The sequence below is a fragment of the Phalacrocorax aristotelis genome, chromosome 8 (assembly GCF_949628215.1).
Source record: "Phalacrocorax aristotelis chromosome 8, bGulAri2.1, whole genome shotgun sequence".
Classification (NCBI taxonomy): Eukaryota; Metazoa; Chordata; class Aves; order Suliformes; family Phalacrocoracidae; genus Phalacrocorax; species Phalacrocorax aristotelis.
The window spans coordinates 7,718,171-7,734,238 of NC_134283.1; positions in this window are offsets into that span (position 1 = coordinate 7,718,171).

Sequence of the window (16,068 nt, forward strand, 5' to 3'; positions counted from 1 at the left end):
CATAGGTTAGACAATTAGTACATCGTGAACATTAAATAATAACAAAACTGAATGTATGTAAAATGCAGGAATTTCACTTCTCACAGGGTGGAGCATTGCTTGAGGCTTGGTAATACCGAACCCCTGGATGTGGATGTGGTGACTAATATATTTAATGCTCAGCAGTTCACCTCTGGAACAACTTGAAAATGGAGGTACATTAAGGAAGGGTGTTACACTGCTTTCTTTCACCATCCTCCTCTGTAGGAACATTCCCTTATCCTGAAAGCCCTGAGTGATCTGTAAGATAAAACAGCTGGCAAATGTGTGTGGAAGAGTAACACACTGCTACTGAAGCTTCTGCAAATACTGGAGATGTGGGAAGTAAAGGTCCCTCTGCATCTCTCTCTGGCATAGGCAGGAGATCAGTAAAGACAAAGTCGTTGCTTGCAGGCAAGCCATGCTGCAATGAACCAACCTGTATGCTTTGTACTAAGATTCATTAGGTTTACTGACATTGTGTAATATTCTTAGTGTGGCAGTAAAACACTTCAGTTTTCCAACTTTGCATCCACTGAGGCTTTAAAAAATCCTGTGAATTTATATCTAGTCATTTGCAGGGACATTTTAATGGAGAAAGAGACATCATTGTAGATTTCTTTACCTCAAACAACAAGGAAGCAGGGTACCCAATGGCAACGAACAAAGCCAGAAACGAGAGAAAAATTCTCTAAGGGACCAGGAAAATACAGTTCTGCCTAGAGATAATATTTTTTATTTAAAGCTTTTATTGTCTAGATTTTCCGACTGAGGCTTCTGCTATGTGAGAATGGGCTGCATATTGTGTATGTTTGGCTTTTGCTGTTGTTTTCCCAGGGATGTTTGGCGTCCTAAAGGAATATACAAACTACAGATGGTGCCCAAAGCAAGGAAATGTGGAATGTAGCTTGGAGTGTGACACAAATGGAGTGCCTGAAAGCCTCCTTGTCTGCTATTGCAGGCCAGGGGAGCAATACAGAGTAGAAAAACTCTTTGCTCCTATTATGTTATATCAAACTGTTTGCCGAAAGACTGTTCTTTTTCCTTTTCTTTCTCTCCATCACCCACCCAAAAATCTAAACATTTATAAGCCCGGTGTGAATAGGGAAATGTGTGGTACATTCTTGTCTTGCCTGATGGGACAATGTCTGTGCAATGGGGGATTGCTGAGGTAATATTTTATTGACCCTGAGTAATTCTGGGAGCTTACTGTATAAAGTTCCAATGAACTGTATTGTGTAAAAACTATGCTTAATTTAATATCTAATTTCATTAACTTTTGTATTCCCTGTGCTGAAGAATGCTAACATGGAAAGACACTTCCGAGGTAATAGCCAACGCATTTTATGGGATAAACTTGCTCTCCAGTAGCTTAAGATGGTTTTAGACAATTATTTTGGGGTTGGATTTATGAATTTTTACATACAATTAGAGCTCACTTTTAAGCAGCAAAAGCAAATTAAAAAATAGTGGTTTCTCATGTTGTTAAAGAAAATTAAGGGTTACTGTATCATCTTAGGGATTTATTCAGTTTTTGCTTTTGCTTTCATTTGTGAGAAAAAAAAGTGTGCTCTCTAAATGAAGACATCATCATTCCAGTAAGTAAAGGGGGACTAGTTCTTGCTGTCTGCAGTCCCATACTGAGGCATGTACTAACTCTTCTGTGCTAAGTTTGTTTACACCATGCAACAAAACAAGCACAGCTCATTGAAATATAAATGCCTTATCTTGTAAAAAATACTGAGATTGTGCAGAAAAGAAATCCTTTGGATCAAGATGGAAACATAGGCTGTTAATTATTTTGAAGAAACTGAATTCTGAAAAAGACAAGCGTTTTCTTCAAAAGTTGTTTCAAAATTTTAAATAAAATCAAATCTTTCTAAGGTGAGGCATATCCAAATGTGACATTCAGACCCTTTAAAACACAGTTTCTATTTCATTAAAGAATTTGTTGGAATGGACAAAATAGCCCCCTAGGTATCGTCACAAACCCTCTTTCAGAACCCTTCGACCTAAAACCATATAGCCTATACCATTATGCAAGATGCCAGCTTATTTTTTCTTCATCATCTGCAGGGGCAGTAGGTCATGGCTAAAAAAGGTCAAACAGGGCACGTGATGTGATCCAAGCATAAAGATTTTTTAAAATGTATATATTCAACTTCAGAAGAAGTTGAAGCTGTGTAATATTGCTGGTGTATGATTTAACACCTATGTTTTAGCAATACAATGAAAGAGGAACCGAGTGATTTAAGTGCAGTCAGAACATGAGGTTGCTGATGTAGCATTGACATTCGCATATCTTGAAGATGTACAACTTCTGGAATACAAGTAATCAAATTTGCTAGATAATTTAATTCAGATGTTTTGTGGTTACTGGAAAACAAACAAAGACCACAAACTGAGAGAGAGGCCTCTAATGATTTATTAGGAAAACTTTCAGCCTACATAAGTGGTCCTATAAAATTGACTTAATAACTGAGATACGGAACACAGTAAAACCAGACATTTTTGTCTTAAGGTTCAGTGTAACCATATCCTATAGCAACATTCTGAAAACTCAAGCAGATGTTCTTTAAATAAATTGTTTCATGAAACATGCTGCTTTTTTCTTTTGAGAGGAAATGTCCTTTTGGTTGGGCTGTAATGGAGATACTCTACTGACTTCAGTGGATGGCAGAAAGAAATCTATAACCATATTGATTAAAGCAGACATTTTTAGTTCAAAAGCAGTAATAATAATAGATCTGAAGACCTTAGCGAGATGAAAATTTTTTCCTTGGTAAAGCTCCGTAGCTGTAACTGCAAGAACAGTGAAATGTTTGTTCTTTCTTCAGGGCGATGTGATGCGCTGATCCCAAACTGCAGTCAGCGTGCCATGACACCCGGCTGCAAGGTGAGTCAGAGAAACACCAGAGTGTGCGTTCTGAGTGTCCTCCCGCTGCTAACACAGAGTGGGTTCTCTGATGGATAGTTCCATAGGCTTGTCCTGGTACCACAGATGGAAAGAAGGAGACTTGATTCTCTGGATGATATCAGGGTACCATGTTACAGCAAGGGAATATGTACAAGCCTAATCTCACAAGTGTGTGAATGAACAGAAAAGACCTCTACTGATTTCAGTGGCCTCTGGTAGTTTGCTAAAGGGTCAATGTTCTTTAAAACTGAGTAAAGGCTATAGAAGACTGTAGCCCAGGTGAAGAGAATGATGTAATATTGACAACAGTTCCCTTAGTAAAGGAGCTTTTCTTTCCATGACAGTTAAGGGGACAACTCTATTTTACAGTAAGAGTTTCAGGAACAGGCTGTTAGAATTTTTTATATGCATATAGGTTCAACAGTAGATCCACTCAACACCCTTCCTTGCCTCCAGTGTATTTTGAAAATCCTCCTTTGCGGGAGGGTGAATTTCAGGCTATGTCAGCCAGCTGGGTAGGTAGTAAATTTTCAAAAGCCTTGTTTCTTTTTTTACTCAAAAAGTGAAATTTTCAAAATGTTGTATGCAAAACCTAAAGCTGAAAAGTAGCCTGGGCAAAGCTCTTGGATTTTAATGAGGATTTTGGTTTAAGAAATTAATCAGCTCTTCAGATCCTTAAAGATTGTAGCATGCTGAGATGAACAACTAATTATTTAAGCAACTGCATCTCTCTCAACTGATTTGTTCGCTACCCTAATGTTCAACTCTCTTGAGAAAGACTCTTCTGTGACATCTTTTGGGAATGAACTGTCTTCTGGGTGTATGCATGTGACAGTGTTGTGATCATACAGTGGAATAGATGGTAATATTAATCTGTATTATTAAATGATCCACTGCTAGGCTGGAAATATGAGGAATACTTAATTTACTCATCAAAAGATGATATTCACAATTATTATTAACCAGACTGTAAATATGAATAATTTGGTGTCAGGTTCTCTGTAAAAAAGACGTGATATTTATCACTAAGAAAACTCACTGTGCTGATGTATATAAGAAAGTGACAGATAACAGCTATGTTATCGGAAGTGGATTTTCCCTGTACAATAACAGCAACTTAATTAGTACTTAAAACATACAGGACTACAGATCTCATTTTTCACTGTACACTACTGTTTATAATAGCTATCTGCACATGCCCCCAGGTACACCTCTATATCCTCTTCATGTATTAGTCCTTAAGCTGACTGTCAGTTCTTGCTGAAAATTTCTTTTGACATTGGGACTTTTTGTCTGTAAGTGTGCAAATTTCCATTTGTTTCTGGTTACTAAAAAAGCACAAAGATGGCTTAGAGCTCTGACCTATTTTGTATAGAGGCTGAAATCAAGTATAGCAGTAGAAAAACATTTTATACCCTTCTTTGATTGAAACACAGTAGGTGCAGTTACAGAACAGCAGACACAGCATGTTGAAATTATTTTCTCTGACATTTGGTATTACCAGCTTTTGAAGCAGGTGAAGTCCACTCTGGTGCCAAAGGCGATGAAACTCCCGTTTCTCTGCATGAACTGGTTCTGTGTGGAAAGCACCAGTGTAACAGCCTTACAAGAGGGTCAGTACATTATTTTGGCCTGGCAAAGCAAAGGAATTCATGGCACCAAGCAGTAGTGTGGTTGGACTGGAGAGAAGACCACACATAGGGTGTGTGAACACACAGATTAATTGGCCTTAAATATTGTGTATGGGGCACAAAGAGGCTGTGGTTAAAATTCCCAGTGTGTTGGTTCACGTAATATCTCTGACTGGGAACATGGGGCTGTAGTGTTCAAGAAGTTTTGCCTGCACCTTCTTTTTATTATTGCGATGTAGTCTCCAGTTTGCTTCTGCTTAATAAGATTTCCCTCTATATCTCCAGTTGGACTGAACAAGCTAAAACTTTTTGCCATTTACCAAAATAACAATTTTTTAATTGACATTCATTTCTGCCTCAGGGTATTTTATATTTGGTAACTGATAGTTCTAGTTTTCAGCTCTAGGAAACCTGTTCCATGATGAGCCCCATGTCTGTGATGTAGGAGCATGGCATGAATATGAAAATAGAGAATTTCACTGGAAACAACTGTTACCATAGATGTAAAATGATGTAAATAAATTGCCATCAGGCTCTAAGGCTGCCTCTGGCAAACTGTTGGAAATATGGCAAGAAACAATCATCTATCAAACTCTGAATTCTTATAATGAAGGCACTTCATAAAAGTATTGGTATTTGCTTTTTACTTGAGAGATGAATAGAAATTACTTGCTTGAGTTCATCAGGAATGCATGTTATAAATGACGTACGAAACACCTGCATCTGTGTTCATTTCTGTAGTCGTATATATTTTAGTGGAGCTATTCATAAATGGAGCCTTTTCTAGAAGAAAAAATTTCCACAGATCCTTTTTTTTAAAGTAGATGCAGTAATTCAAGTGAAGGGAATTTCAAAGACACCCCCAATTCTTGTATTTGATCTTTTGAAAATAACTTATGAGAAAAAGTTCAGAAAGCTCAAAAGCCCCTAAAATACTTTCCTCTAGAAACAATTCAGACTGTTTGGGGGAGTTGTTTGTTTAATCGTCAGCATCAGACATCTCTTTTATGCGTTTGGCAAATCATTGCCATTTTTTTTTTCATTTTGGTTTGATTAATTAGACCACAATGAAGACATTGGAATAAGATGGACTGGTTACTTCTTCCTTTGTTTGAAAAATAAACATTTGGTTTGAGATCACATTTTTCCACTTGAGTGCATGAGAATATACTTTCATGGGGCTTGATTTTTGAAGATCTATTTGCAAAATGTCAAGCATGTTTCTGTTTAACTTTCTTTATTTGCAGTTGTGATTTCTTTTTTATTAATCTATAGTATTTGAACCATGTTCATATTCTTTGGAATATGCTGTTTAGCAACTTTCAACTATTGAGCCCGCTGTTAATAGGACAATGAGAAACTTGTCAAATTCATGGGGAAAAAGAGGGAAAAAACATATGATTTTTTTCAGCAATTTTAAATCTTTCCATCTCATGACACACAACTTGTACAATCATTAGAGAGTTCTGTGACATAACCATGTGAAATTATGAAAATATATGGGGTGAGAGTATTACAAAGTGATGACAGCTGATTCCTAATTTCGTCATTCATTATATTTCTTGTCTTTATGAACAGCTTGAGATAAGCTGATTTTTGTGGTTCATATATTCATAGTTAACATGTTGCTATATTTCTTGAGACATATGTACTCTGCAAAATATTTTAACCAGTGGAAGCGCCTGTCTGAGCTAAATAAAATAAGGATAATTTAGGACATGCTGAACCCATGTAGAAATCCCCCTTCCCCCTCTTCTGCCTCTGCATAAGGAATGAGCCGTGAGTCAAACCAGGAAAACAAGTTTGACCATGCTCCATTTGCAAGCCTACTGTATAAAATGGAGAAAGATGGAGTGAAATAAGGAAAAAACCCAGCTACAAACAAAAGTTTAGTTTGTTTACCTGTTTTGTCTGGTCTGTGAGTCAGGCTAATTTAACACTGTAATTTAAAGAGCCAGAGAGGAAGAAAAGGAAAAGCCTCACCAGTGTCCTTTGACATGACATTTGCACTCCTCATTAAAGTAACAACTTTAATATTTGTTGGTAATCAAAGTAAGAAGTAGTTCTCCAAAGCCTCATTTTAAAATGCTATCTGCTTGCTAGATTACACCTTATTATTGAATGATAACCTATGATCAAGTACTGAAATAGCAGTTGAGAATGGGCCTCAAGTCAGTTCTCCATTGTTAGCATGTTCTATTTTAAGATTTTTATGTGTTTTATGGTAAGTAGCAAGTGTTTCCACATTAACATTTAAATACTTAACTTTCTGTCTCTGTAGTCCAATCTTATTCTTATAGCCTTCAGCCTTTCATGACATTACAGTTATCTGATAAATGCACAGTTCTCTGTTTCCTTTGAAGTAGTGAATTATTATGCAGTATGGACTAGATTATCCAGATTATCCTCCATGCAACACACGTCATGAGATTCTGAAGAGGTCGGGCACACAATCTGCATCAAGCTGCAAGGTCTGGTTTAGTACTTGCTCCAAGATTATGGAACTGAATTTTCCTTGCCCAGTTTTAAGAAGTATCTCTAGCCACAGGCACCTGAAGGCTAGGATCTTCACAACAAGCAGCATTTAAATTGTTTTCTCTTAAGAGTAGTTTCATCATCTAAAAGCAAAAATTCTCCCTGCTCTAAGAATAGTCAGTCAGTACTAAAAGGAAGTTCCAAATTCCAAAATTTGGCTTTTTAGGTCCAGGATTTGATGCTTACTATCAACTTTAGTGATGGTATTAATGAGGACGTAATGTCCCAAGTTTCTTGAAATCGTGTGGTTGTTTAAGGATATTACCCTTCATCTAAAAAAAGAAGTTTCAATAATGTGGTTGTAAAAGAAAGGCTGAAATCTACAAAAACCTAAAGCAAATAACCTGTGCACAGCTGACTTCTGCTGCATAAACACTCAGGCAAACATGAGTACATAATGATTTAATGACTTGTACATTTCTCTCCTGATTTTTAAGACGGCTCTCATGCATCTGATCTGATGTGAGATGGAAGAGTTAGCACTGGAATGGTGCCTCAGCCTTCCCTGCATTCTGGTGACATGGATATCTGGATTGTGAGAGGTGGTCTAAATCTGTTAATAAGTATTCTCAGGACTACATATGAGTGAAACGTACTTGCATCTATACTCAAGAGTACAAAAATCCAGACAGTGTGAAAATTTATGTTTCCTATAACATCTCAAAACCAAATATTCTAAAATAAAGGAACAACAACAAAAAAGGAAGATATTTTATCAGCTAGAAGTCTAAATGAAGAGGACAGTTGTCTGAAGATTTATGAACCCATAATTCTGCATGGTTCCTGTTACTTTTTTCCTCATAGGGCATCATCAAACTCTGTGATACTCACAGGGGTTGCAGTGAAAACAGTTTTGAAGCAAACAGCAATACATCCACTGCTCTCCTCAATCTCGTGTTCGGGGAAAATATTCTGTCTACATTGTGCATAACTCTTCAGGTTTCCTTAATGGATACCTCCAGCAGACTGATCTTCTGTTCTTGTGCTGGACAAGTGTTGAGAAGCTTATGGTCCATGCCCAGTTCATAACTTTTTCCACTCCACAGAGAGTCAGATGGTGCCCTTAGGAAATGTGTGATTCAGTCATTCCAATTCTCTTTTAATTATTAATTTCTACTCTTCATTTATATTTCATTGAACTGCAGAAAATCTCCAGTCATCACAGTGCCACTTCCATCTCTTAACAGCCTGAAATATTTATTAAACTCATTAAGCTCCAGTCTCAGTAGCTAATTACAACAAACGTATGTTTATAGAAACAAATCTAGCCATGGAGATTAAATTTAAATGAGTGCTAAAAACTTGCCTTTGGAGATTTTTGTTTTTCCTCTTTTTAATTTGTCATGCTGATTTGTAAAGCTTCCTAGTTATTCTGGTAACATCAGCACTGTTGATAATAACAGACACTGTTTGTCTTGGAGAAGTGCCAGTATTCTAAGTACATATCTAATTTGTCCAGACAGATTTAAAGTCTCTTGAATTTAAATTATAAGTTTAACCTGAAGAGTTACAACAGCTAATTACAGATTAAAATTTGGAATGAGAATTTTTTTAAACAAAATGAACTACCAGAATTCTTTGAAGTTAAGGGCACTGAACAAATTCTACCCCTTTTTGTATAATGAATGTCACCCACCCACATATTCAAGCAGGGCTCTCAGAGGATTGAGCATGTGGACTTGATGGTATTTAAAGGTTTCAACAGACATTGTATAGCTGATTTTGAGGCAACTGCTAGACCTAAACCTGTGTGTGTCTAATTATTGGGGTAGAAAAAGACTTTGCCATTGCTGGAGGCTCTTCTGGAGTCCTGTCCAAGTTAGACCCCGTCTGAAGCATCCTCTGGAGGACCATCTTCCTCTCCAGGAGCTATAGATAGGCTACTGGGATGAGCTCTTTAGGCTGTGGTAGGTGGCATTCTAAAGTAGTCTTCAGTCTTAGGGGGTGTTCTAGAGTAGTCTTCAGTCTTGCACTGTGTTCCACAACAAAATCCTCAGTAACATATTTTTTCATCAAAGTCTTCCCATGTGTTTAGGCTGCCATAGCAAGAGTGGTAGTGACTTGAATGCTAACTCTTACTTGACAAGTAATTGCCTTCGTTTCTACTTATGAGCCTTTCTGGAAGCTGTTCCCAAAAGTATCAATGTACCTATACAGTGACTCCCCAAGAACCATTCAAATAATTCTGTGTACGTAGGCTGTAGAAGGCTTTCTGTGAGAGCACTCTCTTCCTTCAACAGAAAGGGAAAAGCTGTTTCTCTCAAGAAACTCTGGCCATCAGATCTGTTGGGTATTACAGTTCGTTTATGGGTATAGATAATATGAGACATCCAGATTGGATCAAAAAGCCTCTTGGATTGCTTTATATTCCCTAGACAAATTTTGCTGTCGATGCACATTGCTCCAGTTCTGTTGATTTGTTACACTCTGAGCTGGCCTGCAATTCTGTCTAGCAATAGGTTTCAGCAAAACATGACTTCAGTTGAGCTATACCAGTTCACACCAGCAGAGACTTTCAGGAGAATCTGACCCCCTGTTCACAGCAAGGAGCCTGTGAAGCCTCACTGATGCTTTTCTGTAAACCGATATCTGGTTTTACTACAAATATGTTTGCTGTGAAGTGGTGTGAAATTCAGAACACTGTGCAAGAGTTGGATTAACAGAACATGAGTCAGGAAGATTCTATTCTGAATGAGAAAGGTGGCATAGGAATTTTTTGTCTTTTATAGACTTTCACATCAGTTGCAGTAAAGGATCTGGAGCATGTCCAAAACTGAGCCCATTGCGACTCGGTGATGATGGGACTATAACGCCACACTTCAATTCAGTGATATAACACTTGGTATTAGAGAATTTTCACATTTCAGAGTTATATAGCAGGATGAAAAATCTAAAAAGCTTAGCTATAAAAGATAGCAGCAGACCTAAGAAAACAAGGCATAAAGAAATAAAAGTTACATGCTGAAACAGTAGTTTTAAATAGCATCTTTCAGCTGAGAGTCAAAAGGTGGAAGCCAGAGGTTCTTTAAAGACAAAAGACCTCCCACATACTCACCCTTGCAATGGAAATCTTCATTGACTTTTTTAATACAGCAGTTTCCTTCTTGATCTATATGTAGATGACTTTGTCTTATACATTTTGTATAAACTGAGTTCAGTAAATGCCCTGGAAGGAGCTACAGAAGAGTGTGTAACCTGAAGACGGGTGTGCAAGGCTCGCTGCTGACATCTGCTGGGTGGAATTTCAGGTTTACTGGTGAAGGGAATTTGTCTTGACTTGCTTCTTGGCTGCAGCAGAGCTAGGATATAAAGTGTTATGGTGGTGTAGAAGAGAAGAATTCCTTTATGCACATACTAGGTCTAGCGTATCTTTCCAATGTGCATAGCACGTTCCACCATTTCCACACTGACTGCTTTTCAGGCTAGAGCATGCAGAGGGACTGGATGCAAAAGTCACCAGATAAGTGCTTCTGGGCTTGTGATTGCCTGAATCCTACCCTTCTTAATTTAGAAAAATTGCTTAGCATTATTTTCATCCTGTTTTAAAAAATATTTGTGGGTATGCTTTGAGTTAGGTTACTTAGACAGATAAGCTTGGGGTTGAACATGGAGTGTCCCTCTGGCATTGTATGCTGTAATGAGACAGATTTTAGGAAAAAGTAGCCCTATTTATTTTTTTTTTATCTGAAGAAATAGGAGTCAGATGAAAGATTGTAGCTTGATAGCCATCAGCGTACATTGCCAAATAAAATCAGATTTTATCTTGAAGTGTTTCTGTCACTGCCAGTCAGTAAGTACGTGCAGAACTTGAGTCATGGTACAATGACATCAGACAGGATTCAGAGAAGTAAGCATACAGACAGCGTAGCTTTTTGACATGCGGTCATTCGGCCACTCTAGAGTAGCACATTGCCCTAACCATTCCAAATCCAGTTATGTCCTCTAGTATACTGAAATATTAATGACACATTGCTGAGGGTGATATTACTTCATCATTTGACTTTCCAGTTTTATAGTCCAAGGCAGGGAATGTGTGGATGTACACGAAGCATACGTTCTGGAGTTCTGAACATTTCAGTCGGTCTGAATATGAAGGACTGTCTTTCCCCATCTGAGGACTTTAGAGTCTCTTCAAGCAACAAACGCATTGGAGTGTATTTCCAAAAGTGCTTAAAATCCTTAAAATCTATGGTTACAGTCAAGATTTTAGTGCATATGAATCAAGCACATCTATTAGGCTGGGGAAAAAAATGACTTATTGGATTTTTAATGTTTCAAGGAGTATCTCTCCCTCTTGAACGCCAGCACTTATTTCTGTCCCTTTAGACAAGAGTGGACAGTGACATATTTTTCTAATCTCTCTCCACTGAGCACTCAGGGCAATAAAATTGAATTCTCCATTTCAAGTATTTATGGATTCAGCTCCTTGATATGAATAATAGCTTCAGATATTTTTATAATGATACCATTAATATACCAAATGAAATTTGTACTTACGCCGTTTACCTAGGCTTGCATCTGACTTTTTTCCAGGTATGTCCTCTTTTTCTACCTAGATATTTTGTTCAGGAAAAATTGAGGTAATGTGATGCCTGTTTAGGACTCTGATGAGCTAATCAAGGCCATTTGCAGATGGATCTATTGCATATGGTCAGATCTACTCCGAAGTATATGAACAATGGATCCCATGCATCCCGAATGCATGGGATCTAATGTGCGTGCACTGAATAGGTGATCTGTGTGAGCACAGTAAACCCAATTCACTCTGAACATACTGTATGTGTATAAATCAAGGACACATCCCAGACACATTAGTCTCACTGCATTTCATTTTGTCTGGGAAAACCTGGACAGAAATATGGTAGCCCTAAGCTTCCCACATTCCACACTCCACACAAACACGTAATAGGTTCATGTCTTGAACCCTTAGCCTCTCTTGGGCTTTCCATTATTGTTGATACAACACATAAATCTCAGGTTAAGTGTTCTCCTGACTTTGCAGTTATTTGTGATTTTCCTGTAGGCCCAACAGTCTTTAAATCCTTCTGAGTCTCTTATTAGACTTTTAGGTGGGAAATAACAGATGCCCATTGATTTAGCTCTGAGGATGATTCAGTAGAAATCTCTTCTCTGTGTAATGCCCCTGTATCTGACAAACCACTCCAAGTGATTTTTGCAGACCCGGGCATTGCCCTCTTGTTTAATGTTCTCTGTTGTTCTCTTAGCCAAGTTGCTTTGGTATTTATTAATTGAGAGTTGTAAGTCATTCAGTTAATCTAACACTTGATCAGCAATTTCAAATCAACATTCAAGAGGGAACATGCCCTAAGGCCATTGTTATTTATTCTGGTCAGGTCATTCCTTTCTGGGCTGTTTAAACAGCAACATGTTTTCTGTAACAGTGAGGCTACCCAACTTAGGAGAGGAGTTTGCAGAAGTCAGCCTTTCTGTTTCTTTAGAAGATTAGCTAAGTAGACTGTGTAGTGTGATAATGATAATCAAGTATTAAGACGGGCAGATAGCAGCATAATTAAGAATATGCAATGCTACCATATAAAGTCCAGGTATCTGGTAAGGATTAGATTTGCTGGCTATACAAAATCATGAAGATACAAACCATTTTGACGGATCTAATAGAGAGAAAAAAGAGGAGTACATTACCATTTAATCTGCCCTTGTAGCACTGAGAAATCCTGTAGTATTTTCCACTTAAAATATTTCAACATCAAAAGCTGAACATTTGGTGTTCAGGGAAAGGTTCTCATATTTACATGTATCACCCATTGCTAAATTCTCCCTTAAGTATTTTAAGTATTTTGTTCGTCTGTGGAGGAAGTATCGACTATTACTGCTCACATTTGGATTTTAGGAGATTTCTTTTCTCCAGTCAGAGTTTTGGAGTATGAGTAAGTCTGACTTGGTATTCCAAAAAAGTCCAATAGTCACGAAGCTCCATAGTAGAGTTGCTTCTGGGCAGCTCATAAGGAAGAAGTTCAAATAATCTCAGTGAAATATGAAAGACTGAGTTATAATAAAAGCATTGTGATAATTCAGGGTCTAGCATATACAAGTCATATTTGTAGTTAATAAGCAGCCAGGCTTTAATCGCTGCAAGTATATTGCTCCCTTTAGACCTATAAAAAAGTGCTTTCAAAGTTAAGCAGCACAGACATTTAGTGAGAACTCTGACATCACAAAAGTTATACCTCGTCATGTTTATCAACAAGGTAAAACCCAAACCTCTGTTCTCCCTTTTCTTCCTCCTCCCAGGAACAACAACCTGCACACTACCAAAGCATTAAGATCTCTTTAGTGAATTGTTAGAGCAGGTTTTCCTGGATGTAATAAGGCAAGTGTCTGCAGCTCCAAAATAAAGTGGGAAACTGAAGAAAGCTTTGAATTTCAAACATCTTTCAGTAAGGAATTAGTTTGAAAAGACATACAACAATAAGCCATGAAATAAGTCCAGACACCATAATTCAGGGATAGAATATGCTATGAAACTGGCAGGCATCCAGGCCAGAGCCAGGTGCCTGTTTTGGATTAGATTCAAGTGGCCTTAGGCCACCTACAGAGCTTTCAGGTAAAATCTGGAAGCTGCTCACCTCAATATGCCCTACCTTACTTCTATTTCAGGCACTTGTGAAGGATTCCCAGATGGCTGGCCCTCGTCCAAACCAATATGCATTCAGATCACATTGTCTTTCTACTGTGATGAGGCAGGATTCAGAAAGAATGTATCTGGAAAACAGGGACTTAATAAAAACTGCCCATTTTCCTCAGTTTGCAATGAGAAAGTTTTATGGATGAGAACAGCATTTATATCTTGCTACACTTGACACCCTTCGTGTGTCATCACAAATGAGCAAGACACAAGTGTATATATATATATAATCAAAGGGACACAAAAGGTAGATCCCAGAGAAATAAAAATGTTGCAGCTTAGACTATTATAGGTCATAAAAAAAAAAAGTACTTTGTCAATCTAATTGAGATTTTAGTTGTCACATTTTTTTGTTTACTTTTAATTCCATTTTATTCTGGATTATTAAAATAGGCCAAGGTAACTCAAGCTGTAGGCTTTAGTGTGTAGACTTTTGACTGCAAATAATTTTTGCTTGACCATGGTGAAGTCCTAGACACGCAATGCCTTCCATAGTCCTCTGAAAGATCCCGTGCATATATTGACACACATCATGCGGTGTGCGACTCCAGTTTCATACCGTGAGGGCAGCAGGCAGTGCTAGCTGGCGTGGCAGTGCTGGAGTCAGCGCATTTCTTTCTGCTAGATGCAACTCAGTAAAATTATCCTGCGAGCATGGGTAAAAATAATCAGGTTACTCTCAAATAGACTAATCAGTTTCAGCTTCTGGTTATGAAGCTATAGCACAATGTTGCAGTGTCTGCGTTGCCAAGAAGGTTGAAATCTCATTTAAATTCAAGCTAAAAAGCCCCTGCTCTCATTAAAAGTGAAATGATTGAAAAGGCCACGAAATCACTTTTATTAATGTCACACTCTTAAAGAGCTCATCCATGGAGCAAAACAACATCACTTTCACAATATTTGGTCTTTCTTAAAGGAAAGGAGGGGAAGGATTTTGAGGATGAGGCACCTCCCAGCAAACATGAACATACCTAGCATTAGACTCATGCATAAGGGTTTGCTGAGTAAAGTTTCAACTTGCATGACTCCGATTTTCATGAATATTCTAGTCTACATTTCTCTTATCGTAATTGCATAAAAATCACTTCTCTCTAACTCCCCTAGCTACCTTTACATTCTTGCTCCACTGGAGCGCTTGTCTTAATATGCAAGTTCAGAACTGCCACCATAAAGGTCCAAAGCTACCCTTACTGAATTCAGCTGAAGAGGGGCTGTTAATTTCAAGGTTACAGATGTACAGCCTAAAATGATTTCATTCCTTTTTCTTCCCAACATCCAGCTCTATTGAAAATAGACAAAAAATCAAACACTTCCCAGTCAGTACACACACAGAGTAAGATATTATTAAATGTTGTCATGGCAACCAGTGCAACACTGAGTTTGTAAAACAACTGTTTGACTCCTCAACATGCTGAAATCACTTTGGAAATCAACACCACAGTCAGGAAATAGTTTTGTTTGCAAATTAGGAATGCAAAGGCGGCTGTGGTAAATTAAAAACTGTAAGATGAGCTCTTGGGATGGGGACCAATTTTCTGTTCTGCGTGTGTTCAGCACCTAGCTCAAGGGGTTCTGTACAACTACTGCTACCATATTTTTCATCTGTTATTGTCATCTTTTGGCAAGAAAAATAGTGGTAAAAATATCCTTCTTTGCAGAAAATAAAAGGTAAGTCATGAAAGCCCTGTTTTCCTGCTGAAAGTGTATAAAGCAAGTTAAACATTTGGAGTTAATGCCCTTATGCAAAGCTGTGATGTGATAGCTCGCTGCCACTGTCGTGCATAATAGCCTACAAGCAATGAGAATTTGGTCCTCAAAAAATGCAGCTTTCCAATGAGAAACACAAACCCCGCTCTTGTCATGGTACAAGATTTTGAAGTCTTTCAGTACACAGCAAACAGAATATCTATGCAGATTTATTAGACAACACCTTCTTTGTATAGTATTGCATGGTGCTGTAAGCCCTTTCTTATAGAAGCAAATATGGAACAGCTCCATAATTCTGTGGGAGACATTTTCCTGTTTGATTGCCAAGCTGTAGTTAAAATTCCCACTGAGAGGTCCATTTTGAGTGAGAAAGAGATGAAGGTGGTGGGTCTGGGCAGACAGCTGCAAAGGGAAGATGAACACACACTGAACCAGAAGTAAAAGCACCTAATTCTCATAGGAAATGGGCTGATATTTAATTGAAAATGGTAAAACAAAGTATTTGTGGGTACAGTGCAACTGTTACACAGAAGGGACTGAAAAGGCTCCTGAACCTCTTTGCAATCTATGTTCCCAGCAAGAAGGCTGAAGTAACA